Source organism: Mustela nivalis (genome assembly GCF_964662115.1).
Source record: "Mustela nivalis genome assembly, chromosome: 5".
NCBI lineage: Eukaryota > Metazoa > Chordata > Mammalia > Carnivora > Mustelidae > Mustela > Mustela nivalis.
The window spans coordinates 116,938,475-116,959,296 of NC_139024.1; the positions used below are offsets into that span (position 1 = coordinate 116,938,475).

At 51.4% G+C, this 20,822-nt stretch overlaps 1 protein-coding gene across 2 annotated transcripts in view; it reads right to left on the bottom strand.

Annotated features, from left to right (window-relative positions):
- Positions 1-20,354, bottom strand: part of PACSIN1 (protein kinase C and casein kinase substrate in neurons 1) — a 55,172-nt gene extending 34,818 nt beyond the window's left edge. The window contains exon 1 of one of the 2 annotated variants that reach the window (XM_082732397.1): positions 19,869-20,354. The gene's annotated coding sequence lies outside the window, so the exon portion shown is untranslated. The remainder of the gene's footprint in view (positions 1-19,868) is intronic. The other variant, XM_082732398.1, reaches the window with a different exon arrangement.
- Positions 20,355-20,822: the final 468 nt, after the last annotated feature.

A 20,822-nucleotide genomic window follows, 5' to 3' on the forward strand; every position in this document is an offset into this window, starting at 1 on the left:
ACATGAATGCTCACTGCGATGGTATCGTATTAGCCCAAACCACCCAAATGTCCACTGACAGTGAAGAGACTGAACTGTGTGCAGTGGTGTGTGCTACGCCACCCAGAGCCCTGCTTCAGGCCAAAGGTGCCCTTACCCCAGCTGCGGGGGGTGCTTGCTGCTGACAAGCCTCAGTCCCTCCCCAAGAATGGCCATCCACCTTATAAACCTCTCCAGGCAGGCAGCTGGCATCCAGGAACTGGCTGCTGCCAAGCCCAGACCCCTCACCTTAATGCAGGACCCCTGGAAAGCTGCTAACACTTTGCGGGGTTGTAGGGGAGAAGCCTCTGGAGTGGGAGAGGCTGGGGGAGTCGTCATTCCTTATAAAGCCAGAGTAATGGGCCGGCTTGTGCCCTGGAAAAAGACAGTGAAAGGCTGAGAGCAATGACTCACTAATTCAAAGCCAGGTATGAAAGCCATGGGCCTCCTTAGCAGCACCTAAATTTTCCCCTGCAGCTGATGGCGAGGGAACAGCCAAGGAACAGACACAGGGCTTCATGGTAAGGGGAGCAGAATGTCAGAGAAGGTTGAATTCTCAGCCCATGATGAGTCTGTGACACCAAGGTCAGGCCTTGCTCTGGAAGGAGTGGGACTTGGAAGTGACCTATCAGAGCCTAGCAAGCCTTCCCCTTGAAGACAGCGCTGAGGATCCTCTCTCAGATCTGTCCCCCACCCCGCCCTGGCCACCAGCCGAGTACCTAGGGTAAGGCACACGCCAGCCCAGCTTCCAGACTGGCAGAAGCCAGGAGAGCCATCTGAGGACTGGATCAAGGGGTGGGGGGGCCACGAAGCTGGATGAAGGAGAGTTAATTCCACATGTAAGGGTTAGAGGAAGAAAGCACTGACCACAGCAGGTGAGGCAGAATCGCCCAGGCTGCCGTGTCAGACAGTGGAAGAAGGGGGCAAACTCTCAGCCCTGTGGGCACATTCACCAGAAAACCCACCGGGAGTCTACCTCCTGCAGGACTGAAGAACCCCCGACCTTTGCCAAAGCCGTAAGGAACATGGTGGCCTGAAGGGGTCCCAGCAGTCTGACAAGCTTCGGGATGAGTGTCCTTCAAAGACTCGAGAGTTGGAGCTCTTGTTACAAAACTGGGCGCCCCCCACAGCCATGAGATGGTAGGATCCCCCCGTAAGCGGGCAGGTGGCAACGCTTCCTGGTCAGAAGCAAGGTGGATGCAATGATCACAGCTACTGGCAAGGTCAGAGCCATGGCTGGGTTAGCCTGACTCGCAGGGCTATGGGAATTGTTAACAGAACCCAGCGGCCCCAGGGCAAGCCAGATGTGCAGGCATCGAGGACACTGTCCTCTCTACAGAATCAAAAGAAACCAAGGGGCGTGCCTGGGTGGCTCAGTGGGTTAAATCCTCTGCCTTCGGCTCAGGTCGTGATCTCAAGGTCCTGGGATCGAGCAAGCCAGATGTGCAGGCATCGAAGACACTGTCCTCTCTACAGAATCAAAAGAAACCAAGGGGCGTGCCTGGGTGGCTCAGTGGGTTAAATCCTCTGCCTTCGGCTCAGGTCGTGATCTCAAGGTCCTGGGATCGAGCCCCACATCAGGCTCTCTGCTCGGCAGAGAGCCTGCTTCCTCCTCTCTCTCTCTCTCTCTGACTGCCTCTCTGCCTACTTGTGATCTCTCTGTGTCAAATAAATAAATAAAATGTTTAAAAAAAAAAGGAAAAAAAAGAAACCAAGGCCTGAGGATCAGTAAGACTAATGATCCTTTGCCCGATTTCCAGACCTAATCAAGGTTTCAGATCTAAGTGACTGAAGGAGAGACCAGGTCCCCACAAGGAAGGACCCTGTGACCCCAGAACAAATACATGTGATAAGAATTTGATCAATCCCTCCCCAGAGGGACTTTCCAAGCCATTTCTCTGGGTTAGCATCACTGGAGAAGGAAGAATACACAGGCAGTTCAAGGACTATTAAACACAGGGTCCAAATGGATATCTGTCCAGGGGCCCAAACGTTCATCACGGTTCCCTGTTTGGTGGGAGCACATGGAGGCCAGATGCCCAATGGATTTCTGGCCCAAGTTTAGCTCTGGGGGAGTCCACTGCGTCCACCCTGTGCCCCTCTGTATGACCTTGGGGCAGTCACCTCCCCTGCCTGGGCCCTGGTGCCCACTGTGCGGGGGAAGGGCTGCCCTAGGTGGGAAGTGCGGCCATACTCCTGTATGGACATCCGGAGAGTGCCCTGGGAACCCAGCAGATCCCGTTCCAATCTTGGTCCTGCCCCTTTCTGGCAATTCCCCTTGGGCCCATTTTCTCGTTTCTCATTTTCTGCAAGGCTGGGATGATGGCACCTACTTCACAGGGCGGCTGTGAGATCTGCCACGGAGACCAATGTTTCACAACACCTCCTCCTTCCTCGCTCCCAGCTGACGCCGCCGCCTTCGTCAGGAGAAAATGGGAGCAGTCTGCCGAGAACACCCCCGCACTCGCTCGCCCCCGCCCACCCCGAGCTCTGCCTCCCAGGCACCCCACCCTGCTCCTGCGCCTCATGGAGGACACTCGGTGAAGGCCTCCACAGGCCCTCCTTCCCAAATCCCCTCCAATCAGGTTGTGGCCCTCACTGGTCACCACTGGCCTCCACGGTACCAAAGGCCCAGCCCCTCTCTAATCCCCCTCCCACTGCCACCCCATCAGCCCTGACATTGTGGCCTTCCTGCTTCGGATACCACACTCTCGCTGCCATCTTTTCTTGACTCCCTGTGGCCCACACACCAGGGCTCAGCCCTGGGGCCTCTTCTCTTTCTCAGGCATATCTACTCTCCAAGAGATCTCCTCTAGGCCCATGGCTCTAAATGTACCCCTCCTTATATTTCTAGTCCCAACTCCAGCACCCAACTCCAGCCTCATAAACCCAACCTCCCCAGCATCCCATCTGGATGTCCAACAAGCTGACCTGTCCCCAAAGATCTCTTGATTGCCCTGGAGTCAACTCCAACCCTGTCCATCTCCATCCCCCAAAATGACATCACTGTTCACCCAAATGCTCAAACCAACCATGTAAACTCCTCTTCTTCCCTCACGTCCACATTCCACTGACTCTCCTCTCAGATACTCTGTACCCCCTCTGACACAGTATCTCTCGCTTGTAGGACAGGACAAAAGTTCTCCCTTCCACCCTTGCCCCCTACCATCTATTTTCCAGACACTCCTCTTTTTAAATCATAAATACAATTTTGACCTGCCACACCCCCCACCAAAGCCCTCTAGGGACTCCTCATTTCACTGAGAACAAGACCCAGGGGCTTGCGTTGCCGACAGGTGGGACACGGAGGGCCCTAACCTCTATGTTTACTCTCACCTCCAGCCACTCCCTCATCCCCTTCTCCCTTCCAGGCACTTTGTCCCTTCTGTGTCCCTCACACACCTCAGGCTCTTTGCTGCCCCAGGGCCTTTGTATGCACCTTCCTAGTGCTGGGATGGTCCTCCACTGATGTCTACAAGGCTCACTTCCTTGCCTTGTTACATCTCTAATTCATGTCTTTGACCCCTAACCCATCTAAAATAGCCAGTCCACCCCTGTCACTCCCTAGCCCCTTCTGCTTTATTTTCCCTTTGTAACACTCATCACTCCCTGAGTTGTTGTTTTTTTTTTTTCAATTAATAGACATTATTTCTAGAGCAGTTTTCGGTTCACAACAAAACTGAGCAGAAAATACAGAGAATACCCACATATCCTACTCCCTCGTTTCCCCTCCCACGAACGTCCCATCAGTGTGCTTGTTGTAATCAATGCACCAGCACTGACACAACATTACCAACCAAAGTCCGTACATTACATCAGGGTTCGCTCTTGGTGTGGTATGTTCTGCAGATTTTGGCAGACATGTAATGACACGTATCCATCTACCATTTCATTACCCTGAAAGTCCCCTGTGCTCTATCTATTGACCTACCCATCCCTCTCACCCTCCCTCCCTTTCCCCAAACCCTTGGCAACCATGATCCTTTTATTGTCTCCGTTAAGTTCTGCCTTTTCCAGAATGTCATGTAGTTGGATCAGAAAGTATGTAGCCTTTTCAGACCAGCTTCTCTCACTTATTAATTTCTCTAAGGCTTCTCCATGGCTCTCATGGCTTGATAGCTCATTTCTTTTGAGTCCTGACTAGTATGCCATTGTCTGGACATAAAGGTTTATTTATCCATTTGCCTATTCTTGGTTTGCTTCTAAGTTTTGGCAATTCAATACCTTGACATTCACAATAAACAAGAGTAGATTAAAGGCACTGATGAGTCCCGCATAAAGGAAACTCTTTACCTTGGGTATATCTGGTTTTTTCCAAATTTGACCACTGGCAATGCATCCAGTGCACCAGACAATGCAACTTTCCACCTCCTGGAGCCACAGGAGCTCATCCCAGACAAGCCCTCTAGGCTGGACAACCGGGGAAGCTTTTCTTTAAAAGAAGAAAAGTTGAGAGCCACAAAGCAGAGCTGGAGGCACAGAAGTAAAGAGAATGGTTGGGTCTGGGGGCTTGAAGGATGTGGGTTGGACTAGGGTGAGGACCCCAAGAGGAGTAATGGGAACTAAAATGGGGACCTGACTCTGGTGCCCCATAGTCACATAGCAACTGGGTGCCCCTGGGCAAACCACCCCCCACCCCTCAGTGTTCCTATAAAACAGTGTTCCACCTCTCAGTGTTCCTATAAAACAAGGAGATCGGGCAAGGCTGATCCCTACTGCCCAGAGCTTCTGAGGCTATGGGTAGGTTCTTAGGTTGATTTCTAGAATTCAGAAAGCATAATGCCTCTAACATCCAGACTGAGTCTTTAATTCCCATTCCTCATTAAATGGATCCATGGAGAAAAGGCAAATCACAGAAATGAGTAAAAAAATTTGCAAGTCATATATCTGATAAGTGTCTCATATCTAGAATATATAAAGAACTATAAAAACTCATCAATAAAAAGACAAAAGTAACCAATTAAAAATTGGGGAAGGATGTGAAAAGACATTTCTCCAAAGATATACAAAAGGCCAATAAGCTCAGGAGAAGGCGCTCAACATCCTTTGTCATTAGGAAAATGCCCATCACAACCACAAGAAGATGTCACCTTACAGCCACAAGGACAGCCATGATCAAAAAGATGGACATTAGGGGCGCCTGGGTGGCTCAGTGGGGTAAAGCCTCTGCCTTCAGCTCTGGTAATGATCTCAGGGTCCTGGGATCGAGCCCCGCATTGGGCTCTCTGCTTAGCAGGGAGCCTGCTTCCTCCTCTCTCTTCCTGCCTGCCTCTCTGCCTACTTGTGATCTGTCTGTCAAATAAATAAATAAAATCTTAAAAAAAAAAAAAAAGATGAACAATAGATGGCTATGATCAAAAAGATGGGAAGGATGAGAAGAAACTGGATCGTTCATTCCCTGCCCGTGGAAATGTGCACCTGCTGGTGGAATGCGAACATTTCACAGGAAATGTTTCCTGTGAAATGTCTGCGCAACAGGTTGGCAGACCCTCAAGAAGTTACAGGTAGATTTACCATGTGACTCTGGGTATAGATCCAAGAGAAATGAAAGCCTATGTCCGCCTGTACGTAAATGCTCCTAGAAGCATTATTCATAACAACCAATAGGTGGATTGTCCAAATGTCCATTACTGGATGCGTGGCTAAAAAGTGGATAGCCAGGGGCACCTGGGTGGTTCAGTGGGTTAAAGCCTCTGCCTTCAGCTCAGGTCATGATCCCAGGGTCCTGGGATCGAGTCCCGCATTGGGCTCTCTGCTCGGCAGGCAGCCTGCTTCCTCCTCTCTCTCTGCCTGCCTCTCTGCGTACTTGTGATCTCTGTCTGTCAAATAAACAAATAAAATCTTTAAAAATAAAATGTGGATAGCCGTACGATGGAATATTATCCAATCATAAAAAGGAAGTCTTGACCCAGGCTACAATATGCATGACCCTTAGAAACAGTACACTGGGGGCGCCTGAGTGGCTCAGTAGGTTAAGTCTCTGCCTTCGGTTCAGGTCATGATCTCAGGGTCCCAGGATCAAATCCCAGGACAGGCTCACTGCTCAGCAGGGAGCCTGCTTCCCTTTCTCTCTCTGCCTGCCTCTCTGCCCACTTGTGATCTCTGTCTCTGTCAAATAAATAAAATCTTAAAAAAAAAAAAAAAAAGAAAGAAAGAAAGAAAGAAACAGTATGCTAAATGAAAGAAGCCAATCAGAAACATCTCGTGTGAGTCCACTTACTGTCTAGGCATTCATTATTCAGAATCGGTGGATTTATGGAGACAGAGAAGAGATAGCCGGTTGCCCGGAGCTTGAGGAATAAGTGCTCAAGGGCATGCAGTTTCTTTCTGGAGTGATGGAATGTTCTGGAATTAGACAGCGGTGATGCTGCACAACTTTGTGAATGTGCTAAAAGCCACTGAATTGTACATTTTATTTTTGTTTAAAATTTTATTTATTTATTGGAGAGAGAGAGTGCACAAGCAGGGGGAGCAGCAGAGGCAGAGAGAGAAGCAGGCTCCCCACTGAGCAGAGAACCTGACATGGGGCTTGATCCCAGGACCCTGAGATCATGACCTGAGCTGAAGGGAGACCCTTAAAGACTGAGCCACCCAGGTGCCCCCAAACTGTACATTTTAAAAGGGATGAAATTAGGATATAGAATTATATTGCAATTTAAAAAATATATGTGTGTGTGTATACACCTATATATGTGTGTATGTATATATGTGTATATATATATATATACATATATATATATATATAATGACCCAGAGCTCCCTGAAGAAATGTCTGATTGCAGCTCTGAGGAGCCTAGAACATCTTCATCCCAGAAAGCAAGGACACTTCCAAGCACCAGTTCACTTGTGTGAAAAGAGGCTCCCACTGGCCAAAGGTGGGACAACTTAAATATCATTGAGGGTAACGAATACAAGGACTGTAACTCATCAAGTTTATAAAAATCCATAATGATAATTAAAATCAAAATATAAAATAGCTTTAAAAGTCTGTTCATAACCAAATGTCTACAAGAATGTGAAGCACCGGGTGCCTGGGTGGCTCAGTTGGTTAATCGTCTGTCTTTGGCTCAGGTCATGATCCTGGAATCCCATCATCGAGTCCCACATGGAGCTCCCTGCTCAGTGGGGAATCTGCATCTCCCTCTGACCTCTCCCCTCTCATGCTCGCTCACTCACTCTCTCTGTTTCTCTCTCAAATAAATAAATAAAATCTTAAAAAAAAAAAAAAAGAATGTGGGGCATGGAGATCTAGCACATGCTGCTTGTATGTGTGAAGACTGGTAGAACCACTTTGGATAACTGTTTAGCCCTATCCAGTAAGTTTGAAGATAGACCCCATGACCCAGCCATTCCACTCCTAGGTATATACCCTGCAGAATCGCATGAGTGCAGGGACGCCTTGGGTGGTTCAGCTGATTAAGCATCTGCCTTCGTCTTGGGTCATGGTCTTGGGGTCCTGGGATAGAGCCCCGCATCAGGCTCTCTCCTCGGCCAGGAGCCTGCTTCTCCCTCTGTGTTCTCCTTCTCTCCCTCTCTCTCATTCTCTCTCAAATAAATAAATAAATATATTTAAATTTAAAAAAAAAGGAGCATGAGTGATTTATTCAGAGAACATTCAGAGCAGCAATCTTCACGATAGCCACAAATCAGAAACAACCTTGATTATGTAAATGCTAGCCTGGATAAGGGTCTGTTCACATACAGAACGCTATACAACAAGGAAAAAAATGAAAGAATGACTACTACAAAGAACACTCTAGATGCATGGTAAAAAGAAAATGCTAATTGATAAAAACAGCCAGGGGCACCTGGGTGGCTCAGTTGGTTGAGCATCTGCCTTTGGCTCAAGTCATGATCCCAAGGTCCTGGGATCAAGCCCTGCATTGGACTCCCTGCTCAGCGGGGAGCCTGCTTCTCCCTCTCTGCACCTTCCCCAACTCATGCTCTAAGTCTGTTAAATAAATGAATAAAATCTTTAAAAGAAAAAGAGAAAGAAAAAAACCCAACTATTAAAGAATAGTAATTTTATTAATTAAAATTCAAAGACAGAACTATTTGGTTCTGGATGCCTACTTACATCGTAAAGCCAAAAATAAAGCAGTTAATAACACTAATCAGGATAGTGGGTCCCTCTGGGAGGGAGGACCAGTGGGGGAGAAGGGCTTTGGGGGGCTTCTGCAACTAGAGTCATTCTCAGGTTTTGACCTACATGGTAGCAACTTGGATATTGGCTTTATATTGATTTGTTAAAATGTACAACCTATTTTATATACTTTTGTATTTTAAAATGGGAAAAATACTCACTGTTCACCTTTGGAAGTTGCTAGAGCACCAACTCATTTTTTAAAAAGATTTTGTTAATTTATTTGAGAAAGAGAGAGAGAAAGCCCAGGGGGGTGGGAGGAGGGGCAGAGAGGGAGAGGGAGAAGCAGACTCCCTACTGAGCAGGGAGCCTGTTGCAGGGCTTGATCCCAGGACCCTGGGCTCATGACCTGAGCCAAAGGCAGATCCTTAACTGACTGAGCCACCCAGGCACTCCCCCAACTCATTTCTTTTTAAAACTGATAAATAAAGGGAAAGAATCAAGCCTTCATCCTAATATACATACCATATTTCAAAATAACAGAATAAATGAAGAGGGAAAGTTCTTTACAGAAGTCTAGCTAATGCAAACAAAATGATCAAATTAGAAAATCACCATCTGGTGAGGAGGAAAAGATGATGGAAATCAGATGTTAACTTGCAGGAAGGCTGGGGTGGCCACAGCTCTCAGGGCTCCCCGCTTCCCTGCACCCCTGCAGCAGCCATTGTGGGGAGCATCTTACTCCCCTGCAGACCAGAGCACTCCAGCATCCAGGCCAGGCTGTGGGCCGAGTAACTTCTCCACCAGCCACACCAGCAGGGCAATGGGCTTCTTTCCATGTGCTTTGCATGCTATTCCGTGTCCAGAATTAGCACAAATATTCCTGGAGTTCTTGCCAAGGAGGCACAGACCCCTCCTGGGTGTAGCCCCTGAGGGAAGCCTCGAGGCCTAAAATTGGGAAAGAGCCTGACCGCTGGCACCCAGATCAGCTGAGCAGTAGTACAGAGCAGCCTGGGGATGGGATAGAAAAGAGTCCTGGGGCAGCAGGGATCTCGGGAATCGGGTCCGCCCCAAGCACATTCTACTGCATCCCAGACCCCCATCCCCAAGGCGGGGTGGAGGGGACCCTCCCCAGCCTTACAACCTAATGCAATGTTGCGACTTGATTTCAACCTCGTCTGTTTGGGGGGTGATGAGGCGCAAAGGAAGCCCGCTGTGATTTGCCACCCCCCCCCCCAGCGCCGTTCAGGGGCACCCAGGCCAAGCCAGCTTTGCAGCTTATCAGGCCAGCTGGTGTGAGGGGGAGGGGCCCCCAATGCCCAGGCTGGCTGACGCTGGTCCAAGGGCCCACCCCACCAGTCAGTGCCAGTGATAAAAGGGCTGGGGGAAGGGGCAGAGGCAGGAATCCAGGGCCCTAGGGTAGGGGAGATCTCCCATCAAGGTGCCCTGTCTGGGACCTGGCCAAGTGGGGCAGGTGAGATGGCAGCTGGTCACCCAACACTTGGGGAGCAGGACAGGGTAGCAGCCTGGTGTCCGATGGAGCTGCTGATAGAGGTGACACCAGATAGCCCACTGTGGGTGGGGCCAGGGCAGGGCAGGTGGTAGTGGGGAGAGCTGTGTTTAGACCCAGTGTGAATCCCAGCTACATCACGCAGTTACCAGAGACCCTAGCCCGAAGTCTTAAGCCCCTCTGCAGCCTCAGCTCACCCACATGGGGTACTGTAAGGCTGCCATGTGCTAACCCACATGGGGGGGACATCTAGCACAGTGCCTGGCGCACAAAGTGTCCCACAGGTGCTGCGTGTTGTCATTACAGAAGGTTGAAGCTCAGGGCTCCCCGAGGGTAAGCAGGGTGTGGACGGTCACTCGCCCCAGAACGGCCAGCGGACCCCGTTCAGTACAGCACACGTCACGGGATACCTATTTGCTCAACGAATGTATCAGAGGAATGTTAGGAACCCGAAGCCACCAAGACTGACTCAAGGAAGAACAGAAGTTCAAATCCCTGGTCTGCCCCTTCCTGGCTGTGCCACATCAGGCAAGTCATTCTACCGTCCTGCCCCCCAGAAACCTGGGCTTCTTCATCGATGACACAGAATACCGGTCATGACTAAGAACTCAGGGCGCCTGGGTGGCTCAGTCAGTTAGGCATCTGCCTTAGGCTCAGGTCATGATCCTGGGGTCCTGGGATCCAGCCGCAGGCTCCCTGCTCAGTGGGGAGCCTGCTTCTCTCTTCCTCTGCTCCTCCCCTTCTGCTCATGCTGTCTCTTGCTTTCTCACTCTCACTCTTTAATAAAATCTTAAAAAATAAAATTTAAAAAAAAGAATAAATAAATAAATAAATAATAAACCCCTCCCTCTCAGCTGATGGCCAGACTCAGAGCAGCAAATGGATCGAAGAAAGTGGGGGAGGGGTGCCGGAGGCCCGGTACCACCACCCACCCACTCCTGAGAGTTGGCAGCCTCACCCAAGATGCCTGGGAGGTTATGCCTTCCTCCCAGGGTTGGGGGCAGCCAGTGACTGTCTGGTAAGCCAAGCCAAGAAGCCTAGCCTAAGCCTCCAGGCAGGGGCCCTCCCCAGCACTTGCTTCCCCCTCTCAAGGCACACCTTCCCTGCCCTGCAGACACCCTCCCTCCCTCCTTCAGGCTTCCCTGCAGTAAATCACTTGCCCAGGAATCCTTGTCTTGGGTTATGCTTCCCAGCATCTGACCTAGGACAGGAAGTATTTTGTAAACTCTGAAGCATTGTTTTATTTTCCAGGAAATGCTGAAAAGAGAGGAGCTGACTTGAGAGCCACCTGAGTGAAAGGGGACCTCTGCATCCTGCTGCCCCGCCCTCACCAAGCTCACAGATAGGTGGGGGTGGGGGGAAGCAACAAGACTGTAACAACAAAGATGGGCAAGTGTTAAGAAGGAAACTAAAGCAGGGGTGGGGAATAGAGAATAACAGCAGCGTGTGTGTGGTTTTTTTTTTTTTTTTAACTTTAATTCAATTAGCCAGTATATAGTACATCTTTAGTTTCAGATGTAAAGTTCAATAATTCATCAGTTAACAGCAGCTATTTTAGGTGAAATGCTCTGGGAAGGCCTCTCTGAGGAGGTGACACGGGCAGAGATGTGAACATCATGAGCCATGCTCACCTCTCCAACTAGGCACTTCCCCGAGAATGGCCATGCAAAGGCCCTGAGGCAGGGGATATCCAATACATCCAAAAAATGGCCAGGAAGTGACTGAGGAAGGAGTGGTGTGAGATGAGGTCAGAGGAACTGTGTAGCTAGGTCACCCAGGGCTTTGAAGGCCATTACAGGACCTTTTATAGGACTTTGGGTTTTCTTCCAAAGACAAGGGAGTCTTTGAAGTTTTGAGCAGAGGAGGGATGGATCTGATTGAGGTTTTAAGAGTCTCTTTGGCTGCTAGGACAAAGAGGGAGGCAGGGAGACCTGGTAGAGGCTGCTGCAATAAGGCAGGAAAGTGATGGTCAGGCTCAGAAGGGAGGGCAGCAATGGACATGGGGAGCAGAGGTTGGATTCTGGGTGTCATGAAGGTAAAGTCAGGAAGGTTTCCTGATGATTGCATCACGGGGAGTCAGAAGACAGATGCAGCAGACTACCCAATTTACAGAGGGGACAGAGGGATGTGTTAAACTACACCCTGGGGATACAATCAATACAATCAACAAAATCCAGACTGCAGGAAATTCTACAGGACAAACAATCTGATTTCTCCAACAGATCAACTGCCGTGAACAGAGGAGAAGTTGAAGAGGGAAATTATCGACTAAGAGAGACCAAGACACACATCAACCAGTCACAATGTGTGGCCCTTATTTGCAGCCTGAGTCAAACTACGTGCAAAAAACCAAAATAATACAAAACAAAATGAAGACACGTCTGTAACACTCGGTGGATATGCGACATTATAAAGGTATAGTTTCTTCTTAGGTAGAATAATGGCATTGTGGTTATGTTAGGAAAAGTCCTTATCTTTTCAAGACACATCTTGATGTATTTGTGATGAAATGATGTCCGGGATTTGGTCCAAATTGGGAGGGGGCAGAGGTAGAGGCAGAAATAGAACAAGACTGGCCCTGAGCTGGGAGAAGTTGAAGCTGAACGGTAGGTACATTAGCACATTATCATACTCTCTCTATTTCTGCAAAGGCTTGTATTTTCCAATAGAAAGTGTTTTTTTAAGATTTTATTTATCTATTTGACAGACAGAGAGCACAAGCAGAGGGAGCGGCAGGCAGAGAGATAGGAAGAAGCAGGCTGAGCAGGGAGCCCGATGCGGGGCTCGATCCCAAGACTCTGGGATCATGACCTGAGCTGAAGGAAGACGCTTAATGACTGAGCCACCCAGGTACACCCCCACCATAAGAGAAAGTTTCAAAATAAAAAAACAGAAGAGGAAACTGAGTCCCAGGCAAGGTGCCGAATGGCCCAAGGCCCCTCCAGGATCTCATCCCGGGCCCCTCTGTTCCCGGACCCGTGTTCTTGCTCTGCCTCAGCTATCTCTCTCTCCTTCTTCAGTGGTCAGTCAAAGGCTGGACCCAGGCAGACCAGGGATAGGGTGTATAGCCTCGGAGGAGGGCCAGCCAGGACAGTAGGGGGCTGAGGGACACAAGTCTACCTCTTCCGGAAAGTTCAAGGAGGCCAATAGCTTAACGTATTTGGCATCTGCCCCCCCAGACTCATCTGTCACTTCCTCCCTCAGGTTCCTGCACTGATTTCCTCCCCAGACCCTACAGTCCACCGCTTACGCTCCCACCTCTGCATCTTTGTCCCTGTTGTCACTTTGCCTCGAAGGCACTTTCCAAATCTACCATCCTTTTCTTCCAGATCTACCCGAAGAAGACCTTCCATGGTCAACCACGTTCAGGCTTCACTAGCATGTCTATCTGTGCTCCCTAACGAGAGGTGTCGTGGCATAGAGGTTAAGAGCAGAGCCTTTAGGGATGCCTGGGTGGCTCAGTCAGTTAAGCGTCCAACTCTTGGTTTTGGCTCAGGGTGGTGAGATCAAACCCCATATCGGGCTCCACGTTCAGCAAGATGTCTGCTTGGGATTCTCTCCCTTTCCCTCTGCCCCTCCCCATGCTCTAAAATAAATAAATAAATAAAATCTTAAAAAAAAAAAAAAAAAAAGAACAGAGAGGCATCTGGGTGACTCAGTGGGTTAAGCCTCTGCCTTCAGCTCAGGTCATGATCCCAGGGTCCTGGGATCCAGCCTGACATTGGGCTCCCTGCTCAGCGGGGAGCCTGCTTCCCCCTCTCTTTCTGCCTGCTGCTTGTCTACTTGTGATCTCTGTCAAGTTAATAAATAAAATCTTAAAAAAAAAATCTTAAAAAAAATAAAAATAAAAATAAAAAAAGAGCAAAGTCTCTGGGTCCAGACTGCATGGGTGTGAATCCTGCCTCAGTCACTTACCTGCAGTTTAACCTCAGGCAAGTCACTTGACCTCAGTTTCCACAGCTGCAAAATGGGGATAACCTCATAACATTACTGAGGAAAACTAAATAGGAGTTCCAAAACAAGAAAAAACAAAACTGTGCCTGGCCAATGTCAGTGGACCTCAGGCCCCCAGGGGTCCCCTGGCTTTGCTATCCAGGGCCCATCTTCCTCCTTTGTGGGGCCCCCCCAACCCAAGACACCTCAGTACCACACACACCGTGGGCACCCAATCACCAGTTACACGGAGACTTGGCTTCTGCCTTCCTGGTACCCAGACTTACCTCACCCACATGCCCATCCCGCCAGGTCTCATCCAGCCCAGGAACTCAAGGAAGGAGAGGAGAGAGAAACCCATGCGGGGACCAGTTCAAAACCAGCCACAAATCAATATATAATCCCAAGTGGCAGCCTCTAAGTCAGATACCATCAAACTAAGAGGAAAGCAATTTTTAAAATTTTTTTTATCTTTTCAAAATTTATTTTATTTCTTTATTTGAGAGAGAGGGAGAGAGCACAAGAAGGGGGAGGGCCACGGGGAGAAGACAAGCAGGTTCCCCACTGAGCAGGGAGCCCGATGTGGAGCTCGATCCCAGAACCCGAGATCATGACCAGAGCCAAAGACAGACACTTAGCCGACTGAGTCACCCAGGCATTCCAGAGGAAAGCAATTTAAATGCTCACCTTTTTAAGACTTCTAAGAAAAATCCCAGCTATTATCAAGTGTAATTTTAATGATTTTTTAAAAATTTTTAAAAATTTTATTTATTTGACAGACAGGAATCACAAGTAGGTAGAGAGGCAGGCGGAGAGAGAGAAAAGAAAGCAGACTCCCTGCCAAGCAGAGAGTCCGATGCAGCCCAATTCCAGGACCCTGGGATCATGACCTGAGCCAAAGGCAGAGGCTTTAATTCAGCCACCCAGGCACCCCAATGATGTTTTTATGAGGGATGACATTTGCTGTATAAAACGCAAACTGCACAGGATGTCTGAAAGAAGAAGGAAATATTCCCCATCCTTTCTGGCACTGAGCCTCCTGCCACCTGCCCGCAGAGGTAAGCTCGAATAAAAATCAGATAGGCAGCCTTCTAAACATCTTTATGTGAAAAGCACACACAGACACATACGTACATTTTTTAAATGGGATCATATGAAACACATCATTCCACCAAGTCGCTTGCCTTCACTTGCCCATACATTCTGACCATCTGTTCTCTCTCAGCGTCCCCCAGCATCTATAACAGTGCCTGGCACACAGGAGACAGGCAGTGGAGAGAGTCACTGACCAAATGAAAGAACTGATCAGCTACCTAAAATCGCCCCGGCTAGAGATGTCCTATTTATGTCCCAGCCCTCCTGCCGGACACATAGCTCTGTTGCACTGACCATCCCCACCTAGCTGTTTCGGCACTCTGTGAAGATGGCACCTGTGGGAGAAATTGCCGGGTCACAGCTCCAATCACTAATGTCAGAAAGGCGGTGCCAACCTATTCTCCCAGTTTCCCACACCCTCTGCCACATCTGAGGTTTATTAAGATGAAAGCTTTTATTTCTCAAATGAACTAATACTATTTAGGGACTCCGCCCTGGATCCTCAACTCTCCTTTTGTCCCTCCTGCACAAATGAGAGGGCGCACTCTTTCTTATTTCTGAGCCACCCTAGGGAACCCAAATCCACAAGTGGAGACTCATTCTCTAGACAGTAAACGGTTTACAGATGCAAAATCTGAAATATCTCATTGACTTCTAAAAATGGACAGGTTAATTTTTGTTTTTTTAACTGTCAACTTCAGGCAAGTATCCACTGACCCCTCCCACAATACCAAAGAAGAAAAAATTAGGACCACCCACTCCTCTTCTCTCTCTCTCTCTCTCTTCCTTCCCATCCTGGTCTAGGGTAGGCAGCTTTAGCATCTCAAAATACAGGACACCTACTTAAATGTGGCTTTCAGATAAACAGCAAATAAAATTCTTATGCAAGTACGTTCCATGCAATATTTAGGACACGCTCATGCTAAACAAATTCGTTGTTTATCTGAGGTCAAATATAACTGGGCATTTTATCTCGTAACTGGGATATAACTGCGATTTTATCCCGTAAGCCTCCTACAGCCCCCAGCCAGCATTTTAATATCAAGTGATTTTTAAACAGTGGCTGAGGGCCTCCTCTGCCCCATGCCCAGAGAGCAGAGGCAGCCTGCTGCCCCTCCCAGCCAGAAAAGTCTCCAGGAGCATCACACCTACCCCCACAGCACACTCTCCGCCCAGAGATGGCCCCACCAACTTCCCTGGCATTGGAGTTCCCATCCCCTCAGAGCCAGCTGGGGCCAGCTTCCTGCACATCTCCCCTGACCCATCATGCAGGTTCCTTCCCACCTATTCTTTCTGAGGGTAAACTACCTCTCACCCAAGCTGCTGGCGAGGGCGTGATGTGGGCACATGACCCTTAGGTGGCAGCCTGCTCCAGAGCCACCTGCCTGAGAGCAAGTCCTTCCCCCGACCCGTGTCTGATGCCTGCAGAGGTCTAGAGGCCTGACTGGCCCAAGTTCCCAGGTTTGGCTCCAGAGGGCCAATCTAGCTCCAGAGTGCACCGTGGGCCCCTGAGGTTGCCTGTCGGGCCTGTTTCGGAGCTCCACATTTTCCTTCACCGTGTTCTGCCTGCTTCCCACCTGGCTGACCTCAGGCAAGGTTCAGGGACCACTTCCCCACCTGCACTCCTCCCTCCACCTTCTACCCTACCTGTCCCCCCACCTCCGCTCCCCTCTCCCCCATCTCTACCCCACCCCACCCCACCCCCATTCCTGCCCCAGTCTACTAATACCCAGGGCTGGAAACCAACCACAAAGTGCCTACATCAGGTGGGTGTGGTGCTGGCTAATGGATTTTTTTTGGCTTTCCAGTACTTTCTAAATTTTCCACAACAAGCACACCTTACTTTGGTAATAAGAACATAAAAGCTTTTTTTCAAAAAACTTCAGAAAAATGTAAAACCCAATCAAGCATTCCTCCTCCACACTCAATCCTCCCACATCCCTCCCACCTGTTTCCGCGGGAGGACTCCTCCCAGATCAGCGAAATCTCCCACCCCTGTCCCACCAGGCCCACAGGCTGTTTCACTTCTCCAGTGAGGGCTTTCTACCACAAGCCTATCCTTACTGGGGGGCTATATGCAAATTCATGAGTGGTTTCCTCAACTCCTATCAGGAGAAGAAAAATGCTTTATGTGTCCTGAGGCTGATGATGTGAGGGACCAACGCGCACTGATTCATACTACAAGTGAGCTAGGGCAACGCGGTGCCAGGCGCTGGGGTCACTGGAGACACTGGGGACAGAACACGGACCTGCCCCCTTGAACTTCACAGTCTTGAAGTGGGAAGATGGGGCAACATCCCAATGCCCCAGAGGGTGCTGGGTGAGGGAAGGTGAGCAAGATGCCCAAGTCAGGAAGCTTCTGGGAGGAACAGAAGTCCAGTCCGAACCCCCCACCCCCCCAGCCAGGGTGAGAAGGAACACGGAGGGGAGGAGGAGGGAGAGTGTTCAAGTCAGGGAACAGCCTGTGCGCTGGTCAGCCTGTGCGCTGGTCTGCAGGTGAGAGAAGCATGACATACTTGAGGAACTGAGAGCAGTTCAGAGCAGCTGGAGGGCAGAGGGAGGGGGAAAAGAAAGCGGAAACCCAGACTTGGGGAAGACAACAGGGCCACATTAATGAGACTGCCCTTTGTCCTCAGGGCCATGGAGAGCCACTGAAGGACTCAAAGCAGGGGAGTGACACAGGGTCAGGTGTGCGTCCTACAAAGGTCCCACTTCTGCTCACTGATGTGGATTCTTATTCTCCGAAGCCACAACCCACAGTCACCATCAGGCGCAGCCCACCCTCCATCTGTGAACTTGAGCCACGGTGCACCTGAAACCTGGATCTCCCTGGAGACAGCAAGCCCCAGCCGGCAGCTCCATAGCCCTCTTGCTCTCACAATAGGGAATACAGGGGAAGAGCACAGACTCTGGAGCCTAGGTTCAAATCCTAGCTCCTCCACTTTTACCAACTGTGTGATCTTAGATAACTTCTCTGTGCCTCAGTCTCCTCATTGGTAAAATGGGGCTAATAACGGGACCTACTTCATCGGGCTATGGTGAGGACTGAAGGAGTTATAGTTGGACCAGGACCTGGCATGTGACAAATGACATGTGCTGTTAGTTTTTACTGCTATTACCACACCCTCTTCTGGAGACCCCTCCAGGGCCAACCCCCAGCAGGCACTAACCAACCCATTCTCCATTTGCCTCCCCGTCCTCCCTGAAGCATCCCTTCCATACTCTCTTCCTCGTACCATGACTAGGTAGGGGTCAAGACAAAGCCAGAGAGGGGGAACTTCTGGGTTCTAGAACAATCCCACCTTGACCTGACTCTGAGGCCTCACCCTAGCTCCCTCGAGCTCCAGGGAGTGAGCACTGGACTGGGAGCCAGAAACTAAGCGTCACCCCTGCCTCTGCTGCTGACCTTCTCTGGGCCTCAATCTACCCGCGCCCCCACACCCAGCCACCATAAAGCCAGGACAAGAACATCTCGAAAATGTCTCATTGGCATGGCTGTCAAAGGAGCAAGGGCTGAGAAAGGTCTGCTAAATGTCTCTCACAGAGCCCAGAATCCTTGGCCTGTTCTTTTGGCTGGGTTTCCTCCCCTGCCCCCAATGTATTTGTGAGATTTGCTCCAAGCTCACCGTGAGGACCCCCAGAGGCTGAGGGCAGCCCGGCTGGGGCCTTCCCAGATGCCCTGATGTTGACCAGGACTTTCCCAAGTGCTGGGACAGAGACAGACACCCACGGTCTGATCTGAGCACCCCAGGAAGAGAGTGCCAGTCAACCCAGGGGCCTAAGTAAAGCCAGACCTTCACCAGACCTTCATCGAACCTGGCTTAGGCCAAGACCTCAAACCAGGGGCCCAGAAAGACCCTCCGGAGCCATTGGGACTGTGCCATTGATCCCCATATGCCGTAGGTGTCCATCAGTTGCAGGACCAGAAAGGGCCTAATGGGACTGTCTGACTTTGGTGGATCTTGGCCCTGGGGAATGGAAAGAAAGCCCAAGAGGAGGCTCAGGTGCTCGCTTCGGCAGCACATATACCAAGAGGAGGCTCAGTCCCCACCTGCAGGTTACCAGCTATCTCCCAGAGTTCAATCCCCTCATTCCACAAACACTCACTTGGTGCCAGACCCTGGTCAGGCGCAGGGTCTATGATGGAAATGAATCAAACAGATTCCTGCCCCGAAGGCACTTCTGGTCTAGAGGGTGACAGAAGGGACATAAATAACTAAACCACAAGGCAGACTAGGTCGAGGAAGGCAGGGCAGGAGGCAAGTGTCTCACCTGGGTATGGGAAGCTTCAGGGAGGGGGCGGCTTGGGAGTGGTGATTTGCATGTGACAGGAAGGTCAGGTGGGTAAGAGACAGAACCTCCAACATCACCTCCAACATCGCGGACAGACAGTGCTGTTTGCACCCCGGGGGAGCTGGGGATGTGGGTTATTTATGGTTTGCCCAGAAAAAAGCAGCCACATGTGTCCCTGAACGAGGGGGGCAGAGCTGGGCTGTGGGGGCAGGGAGTGGTTGCTGCTTGAAGCTGGGTCTGGCCAGGCTCCGGGGTTCGCCAGCGCAGACCTCACACCCAGATGACCTTTGAATCTTGTCATGCCCTCCTAAGGCAAAAATAAGAGAAAGAGGTAGTTCCAACCCGAAGCAAGTCGCCTAGGGAGTGAGGAGGGGAGGGTGCCGGGAAGACCACGGCTTGTGCTTATTTGCAGGCTATGTAGCATCACCTCCTTTTCCTCTCCCCCCCACCATCCCAGCTACAGAGGAATGGGTGGAGGGACAAAAAAAAAATATATCTCTAATTGCAAACCAGACAGAGCACAGAGCGCATCAACTGCTGTGTTTCTTCCAGCCCACTCTGAGCCATAAATAGCTTACGCACCACGCTGGTACAAGCGCCCCCCCCCCCCCCGCTGCGACCCAGACCGCCCCAGGCCAGAGACTCGTCCCAAGGAACCCAATTCTTGCGTTTTCCCCAGGGTAAAGGCCTCCACCGCTAGCTGCCTTTCCCAAGGGGTCCGGCGCAGGGGCATCCTGGCACCGCCTGGGGGATGCCTGCGAGCCCCGGTGCCCGCAAAGCAGCCCCGGCCGCGCGCCCGCTTCTCTTCAGGTAACTGCCCGGTCCTCCCCAGCGCTCCCGGGAGACGTCAGCCTCTGTGCCCGCCGCAGACACGCACTCCCGGACCGGCTTCCCGCTCCCTGCGCACCCGGCGATCCCAGGGTCAGAACCCCCTACCTGGGGGCAGATGCGCCCGGCAGCATCGGTGGCGCCACGGGGCAGAGCGGAGCGTCAGGGGCCGGCCTCAAGCCCGGACGACTTCCCGGGGGAAGAGGAAGCTGCGCCGCCTCCGCTGCCGCCGCCGCCGCCGCCGCCGCCGCCACCGCGTCTCTCCGGACCGCGCCGGGGCTGCGGGAAGGAGGAAGGTCAGAGCCGACGAGGCGGAGGGTGGGGGGGCGGTTGGGAGGCGTGCACAGATGGGCGCAGATTAGAGAGGCATTTTTAGCGAGCCAATGGCAGCTCGGCGCAGGGCGGCGCGGTGCCTGCGCAGGTGGAAGCGCCGAGGCTGCTGAGGAGGCAGCACCCGGCTTAGCAGGCGCCCCTGGGGTGGGGGGCGGGGGGCTCCCCCAATTCCCGGGCCGCCTCCCGGGGGTGCTTCCGGCTGGGCCACTGGGGCTCTGCGGCGGACGGGCGGGCGCCGGGTGCACGCCGCCTTTCCTCCTCTCCCCAGCCCTCCTACAAGCGCTCCCCGGAAGGGGGGGGCGGAGGGGCGGGGGTGTCGCTCCACTCCCCTCACTGCCCTTTCCACACCTTCTGGGACATTCCTTCGGCCCCGTCTGACAGTCCGTCTGTCGGTCTCTGGCCTCTCCCAAGCCTGCGTCTTCTGGTACGAGCGGGTGCGTGTGTGGTGGGTGTGGGTGTTGTGTGTGGGGGGCGCGCTCTCCCCTCCCCCCCACATCAGCTTCGCCCAGAATTGCCCCCATTAACCCCAGAAGGGGTAGCCACTAATCCTCGTGCCTTAGTTCCTGCCGCACCTGCTGTCATCCTGACAGACCCTTCTAGGCCGTTTCCTTGGGGCTCTGCGGGAGACTTGCCCCCAAAGGCCTTCACTCTCCTTGACTTGAACCCTGAGTGTTTCCGGGAGCCTGGAACCTGCAGAGGGACTGGGGCAGCTCTCTCCACTGCAGATAC